This window comes from Aedes albopictus, chromosome 2 (genome assembly GCF_035046485.1).
Source record: "Aedes albopictus strain Foshan chromosome 2, AalbF5, whole genome shotgun sequence".
Taxonomy (NCBI): Eukaryota; Metazoa; Arthropoda; class Insecta; order Diptera; family Culicidae; genus Aedes; species Aedes albopictus.
This window is the reverse complement of record NC_085137.1, coordinates 219883077-219904153: the sequence shown is the minus strand read 5'-3', so window position 1 is coordinate 219904153 and position 21077 is coordinate 219883077. Positions and strand designations below refer to the sequence as shown.

At 38.7% G+C, this 21077-nt stretch overlaps 1 protein-coding gene and 1 long non-coding RNA gene across 4 annotated transcripts in view; one reads left to right on the top strand and one right to left on the bottom strand.

The window, feature by feature from the left end:
* LOC109433115 (ATP-binding cassette sub-family G member 1) overlaps window positions 1–19423 on the bottom strand; it is a 214966-nt gene extending 195543 nt beyond the window's left edge. Inside the window, exon 1 of one of the 3 annotated variants that reach the window (XM_029855594.2) lies at window positions 18834–19423. The gene's annotated coding sequence lies outside the window, so the exon portion shown is untranslated. Of the gene's footprint in view, window positions 1–7208; window positions 8799–18833 lie in introns of those variants that run through there. The other 2 variants (XM_029855588.2, XM_062851161.1) reach the window with 2 other exon arrangements.
* On the top strand, window positions 1177–7286 carry LOC115256690 (uncharacterized). Its single transcript, XR_003892763.2, has 2 exons — window positions 1177–6732; window positions 6796–7286. It is a non-coding gene; the product is annotated as an uncharacterized LOC115256690 (long non-coding RNA).
* Window positions 19424–21077: the final 1654 nt, after the last annotated feature.

Here is a 21077-nt window from a genome sequence, read left to right as displayed (position 1 = left end):
CTCTGGTCGCTAGTCGGCCAAATGTATGAACGTTATGAAGCTCCCGGGTTATCTGCAGTTCCCGCCTTTCCACCGCTTTTCCATTATCTACGGCCGCTCACCATTCTGATCGCTCCTCTAGCTGTTGTCGGGTCGATTTTTGGCCGCATCCCAGCAAAACTGGTCGATGTACGAATACGCTACGATCACTGCGCATACCGATCACTCCTCGATTCTGCTACAGTAACTACTAGTGACACTCACTCTCTGACCTGATTACGCTACACGACCACGGCTCGGGCGGCCACTTCTCCGAATAACTCAGTTTTCCTCCTTCCGCACAGTAAATCGTCCATTAATATACGTCAATTAATTACTCCTGGTAATTTAGGACTACTCTACCGAAAACTTCCCCTACTTAACGCCCTGGGATCCGGGAGACAAAATATGGTCATGACTACTCGCATCAGAAGCGGCCATGTCTGTGACCAGCCGCTGGGATCTTGGGCCGTTCTCTTCCGGGGTCAAAAATTGTTTCAGTAAAAAAAAATGTTTTTAACTGAACCACACAAAGAACAAAAACGCGGAAACTAAGAAACTAACATCAAAAATCGAATGTGAAATCCCATGCAGCATACTTGTAAAAATGATCGAATTTTATTTCAAACTGTTTTGACTCTGACAACACACGAATTTGGAATTAGACATTGGATTGTTGAGCTGGGTTCGTTGTCATAGCTTATTATGCCTCTCAAGAAAAATCAGAATATGGCGATTATTTGCCTCTGGTTTCTGATATAAGCGCGACAGTTGCTGATCATAACAGCGTCACCAGATTTGAAAGTATATAATTCCATTATATGGGGTTTGACAGCAGGAACACTTATTCCACTGAGCCACTCTTGCCGTTCGTCACAAATACATTCAAAAACATCTGTCACTTCGCGAAACCCACGTGCTTTTGTTTTTGGCGGGAAAACTTTTTCTTTTGTTTTGCCTTGCGACTGTCATGCGGCGGTATGCCTTGCGAGCGTACGACCGCCACAGGACTCTAATAAAAGATAAGCGCGACAATACTAAAACAATGTTATTAAAAAATGAGGTATTCAGTCAAATGTTAAATTTGGGTACCGGGGACCGAATGTAGTACTAGAGCTGGTACCCAGTCTGAGCCTGACTGCTACGACTTTATTTGGACTTTGACCTCACTATTGGACAGCTTGGGACCCCAGAATATAAAACACCTTTTGCTACTCTTGACGAAGGCAAAATGAATACAAAAGAAATGGTAACGCACATTCACTTTAGCGCTCTAAACTGGTATGTCATTTTTTTCGTTTTTTATTTTCCAAATTTCATTGTGTTTAGGATGTTCTAGGTTATCTATGAAGTCCCAAATACAAATATTTCCATTTTTCCCTATAGAGGACTCGATTTGCAACAAGTTTGCCGAAGACAGTATCCTATTTTATTGAATGGGTGATTTTCTACAGTCGTTTCTATGTTGAGGTCATATATAAGCCTGTAAGGGGTGAGTATCACAAAATAATCAATCGTGTTCGCTATTGTCTCGCATGAAAATCAAAACAATAGATGCGCGGGTGTTTAGTGTTCAGTATTGCGATGTTCCTTGCTGTGCATGCTGTATAATCGATCGTGTTCGCTATTGTCTCGTGCGAGAATGAAACCAATAGACGAGAGCATGTTTAGTTTGTAGTATTGTGATGTTGCTGTGCCTGAGAGTGTCGGAAAATAGTGTCGCACGATCATGTCGTTTTAAGCGATCGGTGGACGGCGGCTCGAGTGAATGACTGATAATCGGTGAGCTTGTTCCTTGTTTTTCGCAGTATATGTATCCATTAGCTCAAAACCATCCTTCACATATTTACTCAACAAAAACTGTAAAGTTTGTCACTTCAACTGTCGGCTCAATTTATCATTAATTTTGTTTCATTTTAATTATTTTTTTTTGTATTTTCATACAGCCCGCCACCTTACGGTGATGGCCACACGTATTTGATCCGTCGGCACAAAGTTTTGTTATAATATATCGAGTTCATGGCCAGTAGCAATGAATATTGATTCACCAGTTCTCCCAATTACGAGGTGACGCAAAATCTTTTTAATTCCAAATTTCCATTTAGAATTTTCATGGTCTCAACATTCTTCCCAATTGTGAGGTGACACATTTGTATACTGTATAAATGCTCACGGTTGCATGGATCGCATCGCTTACCAAAGTGAATCCTTGATCTATGCAACTGCCAAACCCTCCCTACTAACAAAACTTCTTCCCGTGACAACTGTTGAGGATCCAGTAGTACATAAAACCTCTAACATTTCTTCCCTTCTTCGGTTGACCGTAAGGACGTGGCCGGCGCCGTTATTGACCCAATAAAGTTAGAGCTCTCGGAACGTGTACATTGAGGATGATGTGCTAATCCCAAGCATCTTCTGTTGGTTCTCTGTGCTAACTCTGGTCAATCACGAAGTAGCAACTACGCAGTGTACGGTCACCAATGCTCATGCTCATGTTCCCAAAATCGCTACGCTTATAGATCCGGAGTTTTCCAGCAACGTATGTTAAGAACGATATTTGGCGGTCAGCAGAAGAACCGTGTGTAACGGAGAAGAATGAACTACATACCAAATATACTATATTAACAATATAGGTCACTCTTACGATTTTTTGGCGACACCTTTTTAGTGAATGTGGCGCCACCAAGCGTCAGAAGAGGTACTACTACACACTAAATGCATGCGCTATCCGAATGACGTTTATTCCGTCGAACTGTCATTGCATGGTAGGGATGCCCATTTCTTCTGAAAAAATCGATTAAACATTAATCGATTTTTTTTTCAACTACTCAAATTAAAACAAATTTTATTTTCTCTTCTCGAACAATTTCTGGCGTAGGGTATTGGTTCCCTTATTAAGCACGTGGCTCCCATTTTCATCCCACAAAAATCAAAGGATTGAAGCGCTGTTTGTTTTGTTTCTTATTTTTTGTATTTTTTGTTAGAAGTGAGCACCCATGAAAACAAAAAGAACGGAGTCAATCGGTGCCGTAATCGCTTGTTTTCGAACAGGATGAAAATGAGAGCATGAGATTACTGATGGCACACATACCCTATATTATCGTCGCAGCACCAAATCGAAGCTGCGACATACGAAGTTGCAGATGAGAAGTAAATTTGAACCGATAAACGTACATAACAGACTAAAACACAGACGACCCAAATCGAACTTTCCGTTAGCGAGCGATGAACGGTATTTTCTCCGGAAATTACACAAGAATTTTCTTGTGGGATCCCTTTAAGATTTGCACCCTGGTTTTTTTTTCTCCAAGATTCCTCCTGAAGCTCTTGGGGGATTCCTCCTAGAAATTATTCTGGAATTATTTTAGGAACTCCTTTCGGAATTGCTCAGGGAAAACGTTCCAGCGTTCCTCCTCCATCCTCGAACATTTTTTTATCTGGGATTACATATCTCCATGAATAAAACGAAATCAGTGAAGTACTAGATTTGTAGTATCATGATTTGTATAATGAGAAAGTAAATTCTCCGTTGCAATAATATGGTAACTACAATAATGGTAACAAAAAAGCAAGGGTTTTATGACTGCTTGCGTGATTTGATGCTGATTGAGCAAAACTACGTTGTTATATTCTCATTTAATGCAACTTCAACAACATATTTCCCCAAAGTTTTGCTCAAGCAGCATCAAACTAGGCGCAGGAGGATTTCTGATACTTCAAAGAGGGACCTTCTGAAGGAAGAGGAATCCTGGAAAGATCCCTCGGAAAATATTAATTAAATTGTTCATATAAAATCGCGTTGGTGATTTACAAAGTCACTTTGGAATTTCTCCGAAATTTCAAAAGAAATCCTTGAAAAATCCCAGAAGACTCGGTGGAAATCCTTAAATGACGGAGTGAATTCCAGAAGGAACTTTTGGAGGAATACTGGTAGAAATCCCGGTTGAAATTCCCAGAAGGAGGAATTTTTGAAGGAGCTCTTGGATAAATCCTTAAAACAACTCCTGGTCGTTCTTGGAAAATTTTGGAGGAATTCCAGAAGGAATTCCGGGAGGTATTCCAGAAGGAATTCCGGGAGGTATTCGTAAAAAAAAACTCCTGAGGGAATTGTTGAAGGAGCTGAGCTTCTGCAGGAATCCAAAAAAAACTCCAAGAAACTCCTATAAGGAATTCCTATAAGGAACTTCTTGACGAATCCTAGAAGAGAATTCTTGAGGATTCCTAGAATTAATTCTTGAAGGAACATCAGAAGAAATTGCTGGAGTAATTTCAGTAGGAACTCCTGGGGGTTCCTCGTAGGAACCTCTGGAGAAATTTAAGAAAAAAAAACTTCAAATCAATCTCTGAAGGCACTCCTGGAGGAATTTCAAAAAGAGCTACTGAATGAATCTCAGAAAAAAAAACCCAGAAGGAAACCAAGGGGAATGACCGGGAATGACATATCCTTTTCTAATGGGAAAATCCGCATGTATCCGTTCCTAACCGTCGCTAACCGCTGCTTACTGAGCCGCAGGTGTAGTTAGACGCGATTAACGATGGTTAGCAACGGATAAACAACAACGGATTTTTCCGGTTAGCAAAGGAAACGAAAAAACTGAGAAGAATCGTCCGTTGGAAAATCAGAAGGAATTCAGAAGGAACATCTGAAGGAATGCCTGACTAAATTTATAGAGGATTATCACTCCTGCAGCAGGCGAATTTGCTAGAATAGTTTTACTAACTGAAGTTCACCCAGAAGCCCATGACTTATATTTAAAAATAAGCTTTGCAAGGATTTCGCGACGATCGTGTAAATGTTCAATCTTTGACAGCACAATGTTCACACATCCAACAACAAAGGAAACCGATTAGTCCGGAATAAAACAACCAGTATTCGAATAAACTCACAGTTCACTTCGGAAGAACAACGAAATTAATCGAAATTAAATTTGACGGGTTATATTCTTAGGTCCGGTCCCGGAGCTCATTTTTTGTAAGCACGGAACGCTCAAACGTTGAAATTTCGTGCATCTGCCCATTAGCTTGTGCACCCTTGGATTCAATGTCTTGCACTCTGCCACAAGAAATTTGACGTGTATTTGGTTGGTGATCTTCGTCAGCGTGGACATTAAGAAAGATGATATTAAAAGCCATTGTCAAAGGAAAATAGCAACCACCTGGGCAAAATATAAGTTAATTTTGAGGGTGAAAATTTTAAATTTCGAAGTGAAACGATTTCGATGACGTTACACTGAAAATATTCTACACGTTCGAATCACACGTTTCACACATGAATTTTCACTAGTGGGAAAACAATTGAATTTAACGTGTCAAACCAGTCGTAGATACACTTTTCGAAATCGTGTGTAAAACACGTTAATATGACATCATAAATGTCAATTTTCTTCAGAATATTAGTAAAAGGCATCCAGCTTTGGGTTCCTGTCCTCCAAAAATGAAGCATGCTAATACATACCTAACGCGAGCGAGTTCGGTGATGTGCATTAAGTTGAAGGCGAATCATTTCCATTATCGATACATAAACACACTGTCAAACACGATCAAATCATGTGTAAAAGACAGTGGTTCAGAACCTAAACTATTCAACATCAGTTTCAAAATTTACACGTTAATATAGCTTGCTGTTTTAAACGATAAATTAACGCGTAAAAAAACATGGATGAGGCGTTTTGATTATTTTCAGTGTACAATGAGGGAGCATTCAAATTCTTCTACAGATGTACTCGTAGATTTCATCTAATGAAATATAGCGCATTGAGTTCACAACTGGACTATTACACGAATTTTCATGAGTGCGAAAACGTAATTTAAAGTGCGCGATTGCAACAAATCAACTCGGTGTGTTCAGAGCACTTATTCATCATAAATCAAAGAAATAGTGCGCTGAAGACATCAACTGGATTTGATGCAATCGCGCACTTTTATTAACCTTTTCGCACTTATACAGACCGAGTGCGCAGTCCAGTGATGAAATAAATGGGCAATATTATTTTGTTTATGTATATTGTAAATCGATTATTTATTCGATTATTTTGGAACAAAAAACGTTGACACCCCTTACATCTTTTTTTCAGAAATGTCACCTTGCACGGTAAACAAAAATTGATCAAAATACAATTATTGACTTTTTCTGACAGCAGGTGGTGCTGTAATCATTCGTAAACGGCGTCTCCATGTCGTTGTATGTGAAAACACGAAGTGACCTATATTGTTAATATAGTATATTTGTACATACGCTCGCTGCCCTCTACGGAGAATCCAGAATCCAGAAGAGGACCAGAGCCGGAAAGATACGGTGGGCAGGTTGTCATGTTGCAACAATGCCTAACAACAACCCTGCAAACTTGGGATTCACCACTGATCCGGTAGGCACATTTATTGTGTATGGAGCATTGGACGTGACCGAGGATTGGGATTGACAGTCGTAAATCGATAATTGTGGCGTACCATTGTTAATAATGTGTTACCTGTTTTGTCATGTAGTGCAAATAAATGTATGTAATGTAATTTGTCATATCATCTCGTTATTAACTATTCGCACACCTTCCGCTAAGAATACAAAACAACAAAATCCTCAACAGCACTGATCTATTTTCGTCCACAGAGTGAATCTCCACGGATCGGCAAGAACCGCTTCTAGAACAACTTTATCATCCTCACACACCACCGGTACCGACCAACGACGACACATCAAGTCCATTAGTCTACTCAGTTGTAAGTGAGCCACGATTGATTCCGCTCCATAAATTATCAACAATTGTGTAACGATTAAACCAGTCCACAACAAACGTTCGAAGCGGGGAGCCATCCATCACACCGACGACGGACCGGAGAGACATACTTCCTTTCCCTGTGGTGACCCAGAACTCAATAGGAAGCCCGACCAAAGGCCAGACTTCATTTGGTAGTACAGTTTACATACGTAAGAACGAACACGGTCGTCTCCACCATACGGAAAAAGAGCACCGTCACATGGGCGCATATGGCTATTGGTCGACTCACTCGGCGATAACCCAAACGAGGCAGCAACAGGAGTAGTGTTCTGAATAGCGAAAATGCATTCAAATCGATCCATTGCTGGTTTGCATTTGCAATTCACTGTCACCACCACATATTTTAAGGTAACATGTACAATTGTAAAATTGTATGCTTATTGTGAAATTATGGAAAAAATGTATCACTTTACTTACAAGTAACTACGTGAGCAGCACACATCAATACAGAAGTACAAAATATGAACAGCGATAATGCACTTGTTCCAGTTGGGACGGTTCTTACAAAAATGCTGACACGGAAATCATACGATGCCCTTTGTCCTTGGTCAGAACGTCTAGAAGCATCCACGAGCCCTACATTTTGCGATTATGGAAGAAGTAGGATGACCGCAGAAGTCTGCACATTTAATAATTCAATCGCATGTGATTTGCCTAGTACAACCGTTCCACTGCCACAGCACAGTGGAATTGTTTCATGAGTAATCGGACAAAAGCGCTTCATGAGTGTTGACGAATTACCGGGGAAGTTTTTCGGCTTCGCAGTCACCGAATGCAATCAAACGACTAAATATCGCTCTTTATCCGACGTTTCTCCAGGGAATTCTACAATTAAATATTCAATCGTATGATTGTGTTTGGTGACTACTTCCCCGAAAAGCTTTCCCGGTTATAAAGAATTTCAGTCGGTAGCGCTCTACGACGAATATACCATAATATTTAATTCCTATATCAAATTTCAAAATAATTAAATATTACATTGTAATACATATTGTATGCAGAAGTAGAAGAAAGTTTAACGTTCATATCCAAGATCAGTTTTTGGGCATTTACGAAATATCTCGAAAAATAATCAAAGTCGATACATTGAAAACCGAATATACAAATTAAATGTGACTTTTCGGCTGCTGTACGCAAGTGAATCCTGGTATGTATCAGTGGAGAACACTGAGCGGCTTCAAGCCTTCATCAACAGATGCCTCCGTTATATAACTCGTGCATGGTGGTCTCACAACTGGATTATAGGGCATTGGTTCCCTTATTAAGCATGTGGCTCCCATTTTCATCATACGAAAAACGAAGGATTGAAGCACTGTTTGTTTCTAATTTTTGTATTTTTGTTGGAAGTGAGCACGCATGAAAACAAAAAGAAAGGAATCAATCGTAATCGCTTGTTTTCGAATAGGATGAATATGGGAGCGTGAGATTACTGATATCACTCGTATCGTAACTCAGCAGGGTATCCTAACGGAGGCAAGTCCGGAACTACCTTCTCTTTACTTTATCAGAACATCCCATCATCTCCACTAAGAACGTTCTTTGCAGTATTGCAATAGACAACAACAACAAAGGTAGAATAAAATCTGGCTGTAGTGGGGTTGCCCCGAACAAGAAATGGAACGTTGCATGCTTTCAACATGCATTACGGAAACGTAATGTAGATGCATTAGTGACAAACTCAAGAAGCATGCCACATGATAATTGAAAAACAGGTTTGTATGACTCAAGTTAAACTTATCAACACAAAAAGGGTCTGACAGGGCCAATAAAAAGTGGAACGCATGGATAGATCGTCTTGATACATCCAGTGCCTTACACGGTGGCAAACAGAAGTCAGGAAACAGGATAAAATGAGGACCGATTAGTGGTAACCAGTAAAAGATAAGCGAGCAGTTTCTGCGAAACATTAAGGCGAAACTAGAAGCATTTTTTCATTTTTTCGGTTTTTTATTTTTTATTAAATAACGAAGCAATATTTTCAAAATCGGTTTTCGTGCACATGTAGAGTATGGATCAAGGTATCTTCTGATTTTTTTTTTGAGGTGGAAAATGTTTTCCATTTTTGCAGAAACCATTATTTCGTGTGATTTTGTTTAGAAATGGTTTCTGCAAAAACGAAAACCTTTTCCATTACAAAAAAAAATCAGTAGATACCTTGATCCATACTCTACATGTGCACGAAAACCGATTTTGAAAATATTGCTTCGTTATTTAATAAAAAATCAAAAACCAAAAAGTGAGGAAATGCTTCCAGTTTCGCCTTAAGGCGTGAAGGCCCAACAAATAAAATCGATCGTTTGAATTCTCGATTTAAAGCTATCCTAAGTTAGATTCAATTGATCCAAAATTTGAAAAAAGACGACTGTCAATTAAACTCTAAGGTGCAGATATGTTCACAGGAAACAGATACCAAACTCTGTTCAGTCTCTATCGATCACCTTTTTAGTAATAGACTGAAAGATTCGTTAGGTTGGTTTGATTTCTTGTGAAGCTTTGTCAGTTACGCCACTTACCGGCTTGATTCGCTGCATTGTTTTCAGCATTTCACGATAGTGTTTACAAAACGATTATTTGAATCGTTTAACAGTGTTGGGCCCATATAGCCGTAACGGTAAACACGCGACTATGTAAATCCATGCTGAAACCAGAGGCCAGAGAGACGTGCCAAAGCTCAGTGAATTGGTAGTTACTAAAAGTACTGGTGAATATTAGTGTCAAGTTATCGGTACAGACTAGTCTAGTCTATACATATGTACACATTCATTGAAAGAATCCTGGAAAATGTTTTAATTGATTACTTGTATTATTTTCTTGTTATTAACAATGCTTGCAACACATCGGAGATACAATACCAGGCAAGGCAGCGTCTGACTGCGGATATTAATGCCACAATGATGCTCATATATTGCTGAATATATACATGTCTGCATGTTTACATGTATGAGTGTCTGCAATATATCAGACTTTTCAGCATTATTAAGATAGACGTCGAACGCTGTTTCATATTGCATAGAATAAAACCAGGTTTTTAAGGCGGTCAACACTGATAAACTGTTGATAAAAAATCTGAATATGTAATTCACTACAATTGAGATGGTGTTCATTAGCGTGGCACAAAATACCACATGTCAAAAAGTTCGATGGGCCCCCTTTTTATTTCGTTCTATATGACGCCACGATGCTCTGGTCAAATTTTCAGCTAAATCCGTTAACATTAGGGCGGTGCTAAACTCATTTAAAGTTTGTATAGGAGTTTATATGGGAAAACATCGTTTTTAGCATTTTTCTCATGAGAGGCACTATTTTTACTTAAAACACATAACCGATTGTATAAAACTATAGTCTCACATGTGTTGAAAAACTTTGTCGAAGACCGCAAAGTCATCCGAAGCTTGTAAGAAAAGATATTACACGCAGACCATCTGGTGGTGCTTAACATTTAACATGTAAAGGAATAACAATAGCAATAAAATCTCATTGAATGAGCCCGTACTGTCTAGGCTATATCTTTTTTCGCAAGTGTCTGATTATGTTGCGGTCTTCGGCAAAGTTTTTCGGCATATCCCAGGCTATATTTCTATAGGATCGATTACGTGTTTTAAGGAAAATTTGAACCCCTCAGAAGAAAATTGCAAAAAAACGATATTTTCCCATATAAACTCCCATACAAACTTCAAACGAGTTTAGCACCGCTCTAATGTTAACGGATTTAGCTGAAAATTTGACCAGAGCATCTTGGCGTCATAGAGAACGAAATGAGAAGGGGGCCCATCGAACTTTTTGACATGTGGTTTTGCCATACAAGCTTGAGCCACCCTAGTGTTCATGTTGATTTTAGTTTAAAGTAACGTAACCCATTATCAGCAAGTCATCTGCTTTTATTACATTTGGTTCTTTAAAAAAATCTCTGCAACTGGCAACACTGCATAATGTCAAACATTGATCAACACGGTTTATATATAATACACCGAATTCGATTGTTCAGTCAAGATTTTGTAGAAGTCAAGTGCCATCTTTAGTGTCATTTCAAAACCAGAAATATTTGACGTCATTTAACAACACAGAATTCTTGCAAAAGCTGGCAACTTTGGTCATTCAGATTCGAGTATAGCACAATATCACAGATCCGATGTGAGATAGCCATTCGACAATGTTATAGTGCACCTCAAGTGCAGTACATTGTTTCACATGGTTGAAAAAAAGACTCCGCAGAATCCTTATAAAAAAAGACAATTACACCGTCTCCGACCTTACGGCCTCTACAGACTGAACAGTACAAACATTCGACAACGGACAACACATATAACACCCAGTGGCCCAGTGGAGAATTTTCCGTTTGACGAAAAGTTTTCCCCGACTGGAGCGGGAATCGAACCCACACTCCGAGGCTTACGAGACACCTAAACGACTGACGCCGCTAACCGCTCGGCCACGAAGAATAGTGCAAAATCTCTTAGTAACCCTAGCAGGAATCGTGACAGGAACCCGGAGGATGTTTGGAATGCATTTTCGGTGAAATTTCGGAAATAATCCTAGGATTTATCCCTAAAGAAATAGATTTCTGCTTGAATCACGGGAATCCCTTGGAGGCACAAAAAAGTGGTCCTAGAAGAAATCCAGAAAAACATTCCTGATGGATTCCCGAGAAAATCTTTCGAGTATTCCCAAAAGAGGGATACGTGAAATTATCCATGGTGGAATCTTAAAAAAGATATATCCTGAAAAAAAAAATGGTTGATTTCCGGGAAAAATCTTTGAAGAAATTACGGGAAAAATCCCCTTGCAGGAATACTGAGAGAATCCTAGAGAATGCTCTGGAAATATCTCACGCTCAAGGAGTAATCAATGAAAGAATTCCGGGGAACTTTTGGAAAAAAAATTCAAACCAGAGCTAGAATTTCTGAATAAATCCAGTCAGGAAAATCTGGAGACAATCCCGAACAAATCTCTGGAAGAATCCTGGGCAGAAATCCGTAGAGAAACATTCCAGAGAGAATTCCTGGGCTAATCCCAAAAGACCCCAAAGGAATCATTGCACAATAATCATAATCCACGTTTTAGTAGAAAAAATCCCTATCTCTGTTATCGTTTATTTTAGGCATTTGATATTTTCAGAGAAGTTGTTTGCATTTGTTTGCTGCATCTTTTTTTTTAAGTATTAGGGTGGTCCTCGCCTTAACTCAAATCTGGAATAGAACGTTTTAATTTAAAATCCTATGCGATCGAGTTCTTCAGCAATGTTGTAGGCAATGCTATTTCGAGCAACTTTGCCGAATACACCTTTCATCTAGTTCTTTATTTGAACGTAGTAGGTCAATTTTAAGTTTTGACTTAGGGTAATCCTTGCAAAAACGGGTTTTTCAAAACATCTTTCTTATTTGTTTTTTATTCGAAGATGTGAGCTTTGAAGCATTTGAATAGAAATTAATGACGCATTTGTTCTGAACATTGCATGTTGCTAGGTCTTGTCATTCACATGTTATGAGCAGTCTTGTCATTCATATGTTATGGGTAAATCCATAGATTCCTTGAGGAAATAAGGGGTCGTGCACAAATTACATCACGCTTTTAGGGGAAAAGGGGGGTTTTGCAGAACGTGACGACCCATACAAAAAATATTGAGGTCCTAAACAAAAAGTTGTTACATAGGGGGGAGGGGGTTGAAAAAGGTCGATTTTTGCATGACATATTTTGTGTATCACCCCTAAAGTCAGAAATTTCTTCAGTAACTTATCATGGTTTCTATCTAAAATTTCTTCAGCGTCATTTATTAAAAATTCCTGTTTGTTTTCAGAGTTTTGTGAACTTCTCCTAGCAGTCGCTTTAGAGCGACTTCTCCAGAGATTGCAGCAGGGATTCACTAGAAATTCTTTTTGGATTTCGCATAAACGGCATCGCCTGTACTACAATATTCTTGAAATTTTAACTGTAAATTCTTCTTGCAGTTTTTTTGTGAACTCTGGCATGATACTAAATCTGGAATCTGGGAATACACTTTTAGACGCTATCCATAAAATACGTAAACTTATTTTTGGCCATCTCAGAAAGGTGCCAAGGTCGGCCATTTTGGGATTCTGTCCTAAAGGCTCTTAAGTGATCGACAATTTTGTAGGAAGTCCACCGTAAATTCTTGCAGGAATAGCCTTGGAATAAATTATGAAGGAATTTTTGAAAGAATAGTAAAAGGAAGTTGAAGGAATAGTAAATTCCAGAATGAGTCTTTGGTGTAATTCTCGATGGGATTTGAGTCTTTTGAGAAATTCTTTAAGAAATTTGTTTTCGCACTACAGAGTTCGGGAAGTTCGTGGGGGCATCGGTCACTGCAGAAATCATTTCGTTTCGTGGTTGAACTTAACATTTTACTTACTCAAACAGACAACTACTCTGCATTTGGTCGTACGGAATGTCGATAGCAGCGGATTTATGACTTGCTTACTATTTAACATAACTATTTCAATTGGTAGCTGGGCATACTCAGAAGTTATATGTGGCAAAAAGCTGTAGTTAATTGTAGTAATACACAACAGAGAATGAGTGACCATTAGCCTGGGACACGGTTATATGGGGAAACAAAAATTTTTTTTCCTGTATGATTTTTGGATGCCTATTAGGTCCAGTATTAACTGTACAAAATTTCAGCGCGATTGGTGAAACTATATTTTAGCGCCAATGATTTCAATTTTACATGGGATTTAGTATGGGAAAAGTTAGTTTTACAATCAAAAATTTGGCGGAGCGTCATGTTGATCTCTAAAAATAAATGAACCCACTTAACTCCTAGAACGGATTACAATAAAACTTTTGTTCGAAGACCGCAAAGCGATCCGACGTTTGTGAAAAAAGTTATTTAGCAAAAACAATTCGCCCCCACAACGAGTGGCTCATTGCATAGTTTTTTCTAGCAGCACTGCAAGCATCCGCCTGCTGCTATGTGTGTGCGACAAATGCACGGCGTGTTGATTGGCGTCGGTGGCGGCGGTGCACCGCCGTGTGGACAATCAAAGGGGTGACGACGGAAACGAGTTGACTCTTTCATTGAAATGCAATGGTTTTCAGTGAACGACGTCACGTTTGCATATAATATCGACAAGTTTTCCTTCGCCACACCTCTGACAGCCCACATCAGGTGTGGGGACCGCACAGCATCCTAGAGAAAAGCGGACGTCATGCGTAAGGATTTCTTTTTGAATGATGCCTATGATTTCAGTGAAGTGGACCAATCATTTTTCATGATCTGTTGGAGCTCTGATGGATGTTTGAATACAAGCGTAATGTTTCAAAAGGACGTATTTGTCTGATGCAGCATACAGTCCGTCGTCACCCCTTTGATTGTCCACACGGCGGTGCACCGCCGCGACCGACGCCAATCAACACGCCGTGCATTTGTCGCACACACATAGGGGTGGTGGGGGTAAAGTGGACAGGTGGGGTAAAATGGACAGGGTACAGTTTCATGGCTTCTATTATTTTTCAACATGTTTTAACGATTGACGCTTATGCCTGAGCATGAATCGTTATGCTTTTGCTGATCTTGAACATTGAAATCAAATAAACCTCTTTAAAATGACAAAATCTTTAAAAATAACGTGAATAATCGGAAATGATGTAAAATCTGCTTAACATGGCTAAGGTTTTCTCGTAAGTTATTTTCAATTTATTACAAGTTTTACACCCTTAACCAATGAAGACCAAGTAGAAGACAATATTTGACCGAAAAAGAAATGAGTTTTGTGAAAAAAAAATGTTTTGGGAATACTTTTAACATAATCAGACGGTGGGGGTAAAATGGACAATCGGTTCAAATTTCACCAAAATTTCATAATTTTTTATGCAAACTCCAGAATCATCAGCCATCATACATATCGTGAGATAGTTGAAGTAAAAAGTTATAAAAAAATATTTTATATCAACAAAATATAATTTTCATCCAAAAAAGTGCTTATTTTTTACACTATTTTTAAGATAATTATTTGAGTGTGTTTCAAAGTTTGTATTAAAAATTTTAAAGCAACAAAATAAAGGTTTCGTATGAAATTTGATAGTTTGTAATTAAAAACATAGAAAAAATATGCTGTTATATAACTTTTAACGACTTGTTCATTTTACCCCATCGATTGTCCACTTTACCCCCACCGATTTTTTTCACGCTATTTTGATGCACGTTTTGGTGAAGAAAATAATCAAACAAAACAATATTTTTTTAAATGCAATCCTTTACGAGAATTCTAGAGTACATCATTACCTTCCATGTTACTCGGAAAAGCAGATGGATTTTGCCGTATTTCCACTGGAAACGACCAAATTGCTTAGGTTGTCCACTTTACCCCCACCACCCCTAGCAGCAGGCGGATGCTTGCAGTGCTGCTAGAAAAAACTATGCAATGAGCCACTCGTTGTGGGGGCGAATTGTTTTTGCTAAATAACTTTTTTCACAAACGTCGGATCGCTTTGCGGTCTTCGAACAAAAGTTTTATTGTAATCCGTTCTAGGAGGTAAGTGGGTTCATTTATTTTTAGAGATCAACATGACGCTCCGCCAAATTTTTGATTGTAAAACTAACTTTTCCCATACTAAATCCCATGTAAAATTGAAATCGTTGGCGCTAAAATATAGTTTCACCAATCGCGCTGAAATTTTGTACAGTTAATACTGGACCTAATAGGCATCCAAAAATCATACAGGAACTGGAATTTATTTTATGTCCCACACTAGTGACCATGTGCTAGGGTGGCCCTCTAAACAATTATTTACTACTTGGTCATACAAAATCCTAGAAGGAATTTCGGGAGAAGCTTTTGAATAGTTTCTGGAGAAAAAATTTGAAGCAATTATTGCTGCAATCCTGTTACCGGAATTCATCAAGAAATATTTGGAGAAATTTTCAAAGAGTTAACGAGAACATTCTAAAAAATAATACTTGGAGGAATCCCGAATGAATGCATAGAGCATTATTTGAAGTATTCAAATTATTCTCATTGTATAAACCTTATTCATTCAAAGTATTTTCATTGTATAAACCTGCAAGGAGTTTATACATTAAAAAGAGTTTTTGTATGCCAAATGTTTAAAATGAAAAAAGAACATATAAAACTACTTTTTTACGGTTTTGCCAAATATCCGAATTCAAAACATTTTTTTTCGATTTTTTTTGGCATGATATATTCGAAAACATGTTTCCTCAGATGGTGGACTGAATTTTTTTTATAAAAACTTGTTTTGTCGGTGCGTGGAATATTTCAGAATTTCGGGAAAACTGAAAAATTCGCCTTTTCTATTTCTGGGTAAGAAATGCCCACAGACATTCGAGTTTTAAAAGATGTGTAAACGAGAATAAAAAAAAAACTACAATCTACACTTTATAAAGCTGGAGCATTTATTTTACTTATAGTGAAATTAAAATGTGGTTTTCTGCATGCTGTGATATAAATTCAGAAGCTTGTTTTCAACTAAACTAGAAAAACGGGGTTTCAAAATATCAATTTTGGTGTTTGAATCCATTTTTCAGGTTCAAAAGTTCAATTGTAGGGTATGTGTTCCATTATTAATCTCACGCTCCCATATTCATCCTATTCGAAAACAAGCGATTACGGCACCGATTGATTCCGTTCTTTTTGTTTTCATGGGTGCTCACTTCTAACAAGAAATACAAAAATAAGAAACAAAACAAACAGCGCTTCAATCCTTTGTTTTTCGTAGGATGAAAATGGGAGCCATATGCTTAAGAAGGGAACCAATACCCTACCTAGGGATTGTATGCACACTAAGATCAGCTCGGTATTTTTCCCATCTTTTAACTGAGTTCTTAACAGCAGATTTAACTCGGTACGCTCGGTTATTTATTTTGCGGATATTCCGTTAATGAGTTTCCGAGCTCAGCTAATGAACTGTCAAAGGTTACTGATGCACGGTAAATATCGTTACTGGTGAACGGTAAATACGATTACCGAGTGTACCGAGATAAATCTGCTGTTGAAAACTCAGTAAAAAGATGAAAAAAATGCTGAACTCAGTGAAAAAATTACTGAGCTGGAACATCTGAATCTTAGTGTGTGATAGGTACGCATAAAGAAAAACACGGATATATCTTTAGATTTTTTTTCGATCTTTATTCCATGCGTAGAAAACAATTTGTTAGGCGATGTTATAGAAAAATATAGCAATTTGTGCAGAAGCTTTATAAGGTCTTTTAGAGAATGTTCTACCGCATTCAAACAAATAGTAAAATGCAAATTTCAATAATTGGCAATTGATGTTAATTTATAAAGGTAGGGTATTTGTGAAAATAAAGTTTGTTTCTGCATCCATTCTCAAATAGCAGAGCTGCAAAGTTGTGCCCAAACTTTCTGGGACACCCTATAGGAGTTCCTGAAGGAATCCATGCAGGGGGGGGGGGGGGTGGTTTAAATTCTCGGAAAAATACATGGGATAATTTCAAGAATCCTTAAAGAAGTTTCTTTAGTTCCTGAGGAAAGTTAGCTAAATAAATCAAGTATAGGTGTTTCTGGCATAACGTCCCAACTGGAACAAAGCCTTTCTCTCAACTTGGTGCTTTTCCGCAGTTATTATCCAAAAGATTTCTTTTCGTATGACCATTTTGTATTTGTGTATCGTCAGACACGAAGATGCACAAGGAAGTCAAGGAGGAATTTATGCAGAAACCTTTGAGGAATTTCTAAGGGTACTCTGTGATCAATTTTTGAAGGGGTTCTGGAATTAATATTTGATTGCATATTGGAGAAATATTTAAAAGGACCCTTTAATGCATACTTGAAGAGAGATTTCTGAAAAAAAAAATAAGCAATAGTTGCAAATTTAAGAATCCTTGGAGGACTTCCTGATGGATTTGTTGGAGGAATTTGTTAAGAATTCATTAAAGAAATCCTTTTTGGAAATCTTTAGAGGAATTCTCATTCCTTAGATGATTACCTGGAAGAATAAGTGGAGGATTGTGTTAAGGAGTTTTTGCAGCAATTCCTGCGGGAATCCTTGGAAAATGTTCGGAAAGAATCATTACCAGCCTACCAACACAATAACTACTAACCTATTGCTTTGAAATGATCGCTTTTTACTTACGAATGATGTATACTCGTGAACTTTACGTGCCATGGAAGAAGCTTCTCTGCATATTGAGCTTTTATTATTTTTTGTTGAAAAAAATAAACAACAATAATAATTTCTTTTCGAGAAAGGTAAATTTTTGTACTAGGTTATAAAACAGTTTTATTGCTACACTTAATGCGGTTTGTAAAACCTCTCCGAGAGTGGTCGACTTTGCCGGAAGATGCTCTTAAAGAGGTAATCAAGAGGTTTAGATGTATAAATCAGTTTTATTGCAAGTTTTATAGAATTGGTCATGAAGATTTCTTATAGAGCCGAACAAAACTTAAAATGTTACTTGGGTAAAACACCGTGAAAAGTTTGTATAATCTTCGAATGTCATAAAAACAAGAGAAGATATAAAGTTAATTAAAACTATTGTTGTTCTATAACGAAATTTATTCCAGTCTGGTTTGTCACAAAACTATTACTATCACTTTCATGCAAACAATGGCCATATAAACAAAACATTCCTTATTATATTCTGACCATTGCGATTCCCTCTGTGGCACACTCTCGATTATTCTTTCAATAACGCTTGAATGATGGGAAGCTCGTCATCTGGCACTCGGCCGTCGATATCAATGTAGGTTACCTCCTTTCGAATGCAGCTACCCTTATCATTCTGTGTTGTGACGAGACGCCTGCTGTATCTTTTGCAAAATACACATTCTTCCCACGAGTTCTTGCTGCCATGCCATTTCATGACCATACTCTACCTCAATAAAGAGGCGGTTCGCAATCTCCCACCCGACGACGATAGCACACTTCACATGGTCCAATCATACCAAACAAATTCACGAATTAAAATTGCAACAACAACGGCCCGCGTCTATCGCTGCATTCTCAGGGCACACATACAGCTCGATTCAATTGGGTGCAATTTGTAAGAACACCTCCGACCAAAAATAACCCGCCTCGAGACTTGTTGAACTGTGAACTCACCGTTTAGACACCCGGACTACGAGCGACCAAATTGAATTAAAATCAACTTAAACGCGCCAATTTAAACAAGCACACGAGCAACGCGACACTCCGGGGACAGTTTATGAATTTGATTCAATTTAAACGTTACAGCTGACGCCAGTCCGCGATCTTACACTCGTTTCGCGTTCAATCTCATATACTTCCAGATCTCGACAACAACCGATCGAGCTTTGTTCTAACAAGGAATCACCAACCGACAAGTGTCAACCCGTGGGCTTCGACGTTCGACGAGAGGTACGTCCGGATAGTATCGCGCACGCACTAGAACTGAAACCGAACTCAGCACGATGCGCAAGGAATCTTCCTTCTTGGCAAGGCGTCCGTCCAGTCTGAGCGAATTTAGCACCCCCTCACCGCCGCAAGCCCGAGCATTTGCACTCGGTCAGTCAGTAGTGTCTACGCCTCAGCGGTGATCCACTCGGACTCGAGCTTCGCGTAAGATCAAGCTTCTAGGTAGATCGCGATCGCACGAACTCGCACGCTATAGGTAGGTATTCACTGATGTGGGAGAGAAGTTTTCCCCGCCGCGCCGTGTTCGCGTTCTCAATTGCTCTCGAGAACACCCCGATTCGGTATAAGGATACTTGACAGCCAAAGACCGTTTGAACTAACGACGACTCACGATGGCGGGCGGTTGACTCTCGTCGGCGGCGGGTGGGGAAGCGAGAAACAACTCATAGACGACCTGTGATGGGTTCTCTAGCAGTGGTTATCAAACGGCACTTTGGTGTTTTTTTTTTTTTTTTTGATGGTAGTACAGTGCAGTGGTAGCGTCAGTAAAGGGTAACTTGAAATACTCATCGACTTTGAAGCAATATCAATGAAAATTGAAATATACAAGTGAAACTGTAAATCATTTAATTTTTCATTTATTTAGTATTACATCAAATTCAAGATTCAACAATATTCCCAAACAACACACATGTTATATAAGAGTTACGACTGCGCAAGTTTTGGTTGTATAGAAGTTAATTCGACGTTATTTCAACATTGTGTTAGAATTACGCAAAATAAGCTTCTATACAACCAAAACTTGCGCTGCCGTAACTATTATATAACATGTGTGTTGCTTGGGTTTCTCCAGAAAACACGGTTCGTGGCTGCCACTCTCCATCCTCGGTCACACCCAATGCTGGCCTAGTCACGCTCCACCTGGTCCGTCCATCGTGCTCTCTGCGCTCCACGCTTTCTTGTGCTAACCGGATCAGTCGTGAACCTCACATTTGCAGCGTTGTTGTCCAGCATTCTTGCAAAATGCCCTGCCCATCGTATCCTTCCGGTTTTGGCTATACCTCAATTTATAGAGCAAAATATGCGATTTTGGGCTTTTTTGACTGCAAGCCATTAAGCATGGAAATACAGGTATTCTTCGATATAACGTACCCTCGATATAGCGTACCCTCGATATAGCGAATTCGATATAACGTACATTTTGCTTCGATATAACGTACAACATTGAAAATTTTTATTTTTTCCACGAATAACCCTTTAGATAAACTACGAAATCACTCAAATCAATGTTTTGTTGCAGCATTAGCCTTGTTACCAAGAATTAGCGCAATTTGGGGAAAATTTTAGTGTACGTTATATCGAAGCAAAATGTACGTTATATCGAAGCACAAAAAAAGGAAATGACTTTTTCGTCAAAACTCAAGTTTTTCATTATGGGTTTTGTGAATTTCACCGAAATCATTATTTTGGATTAATTTCACGTCGAATACATCAATACTAGCATAAAACACATTAAATTTTTCGCTGCTTCGATATAACGTACACTTCGATATAAAGTACAAAGAGAAAACTTTTTTGTACGTTATATCGAAGAGTACCTGTATTTTTTTAAGCAATCAAAAGGTTAATTGGTCAATTAACATCTAAATTAACGACTCATGCAAAATATTTCGTTTAACCTAATCAAATTCGATAGACCAGATGTTCGCCATCCGCCAGGTGTTGCAGAAATGCCGCGAATACAACGTGCCCACACATCACTTTTTCATCGATTTCAAATCGGCGTATGATACAATCGATCGAGAACAGCTATGGCAGATTATGCACGAATACGGATTCCCGGATAAACTGATACGGTTGATCAAGGCGACGATGGATCGAGTGATGTGCGTAGTTCGAGTATTTGGGACACTCTCGAGTCCCTTCGAATCTCGCAGAGGGTTACGGCAAGGTGATGGTCTTTTGTGCTTG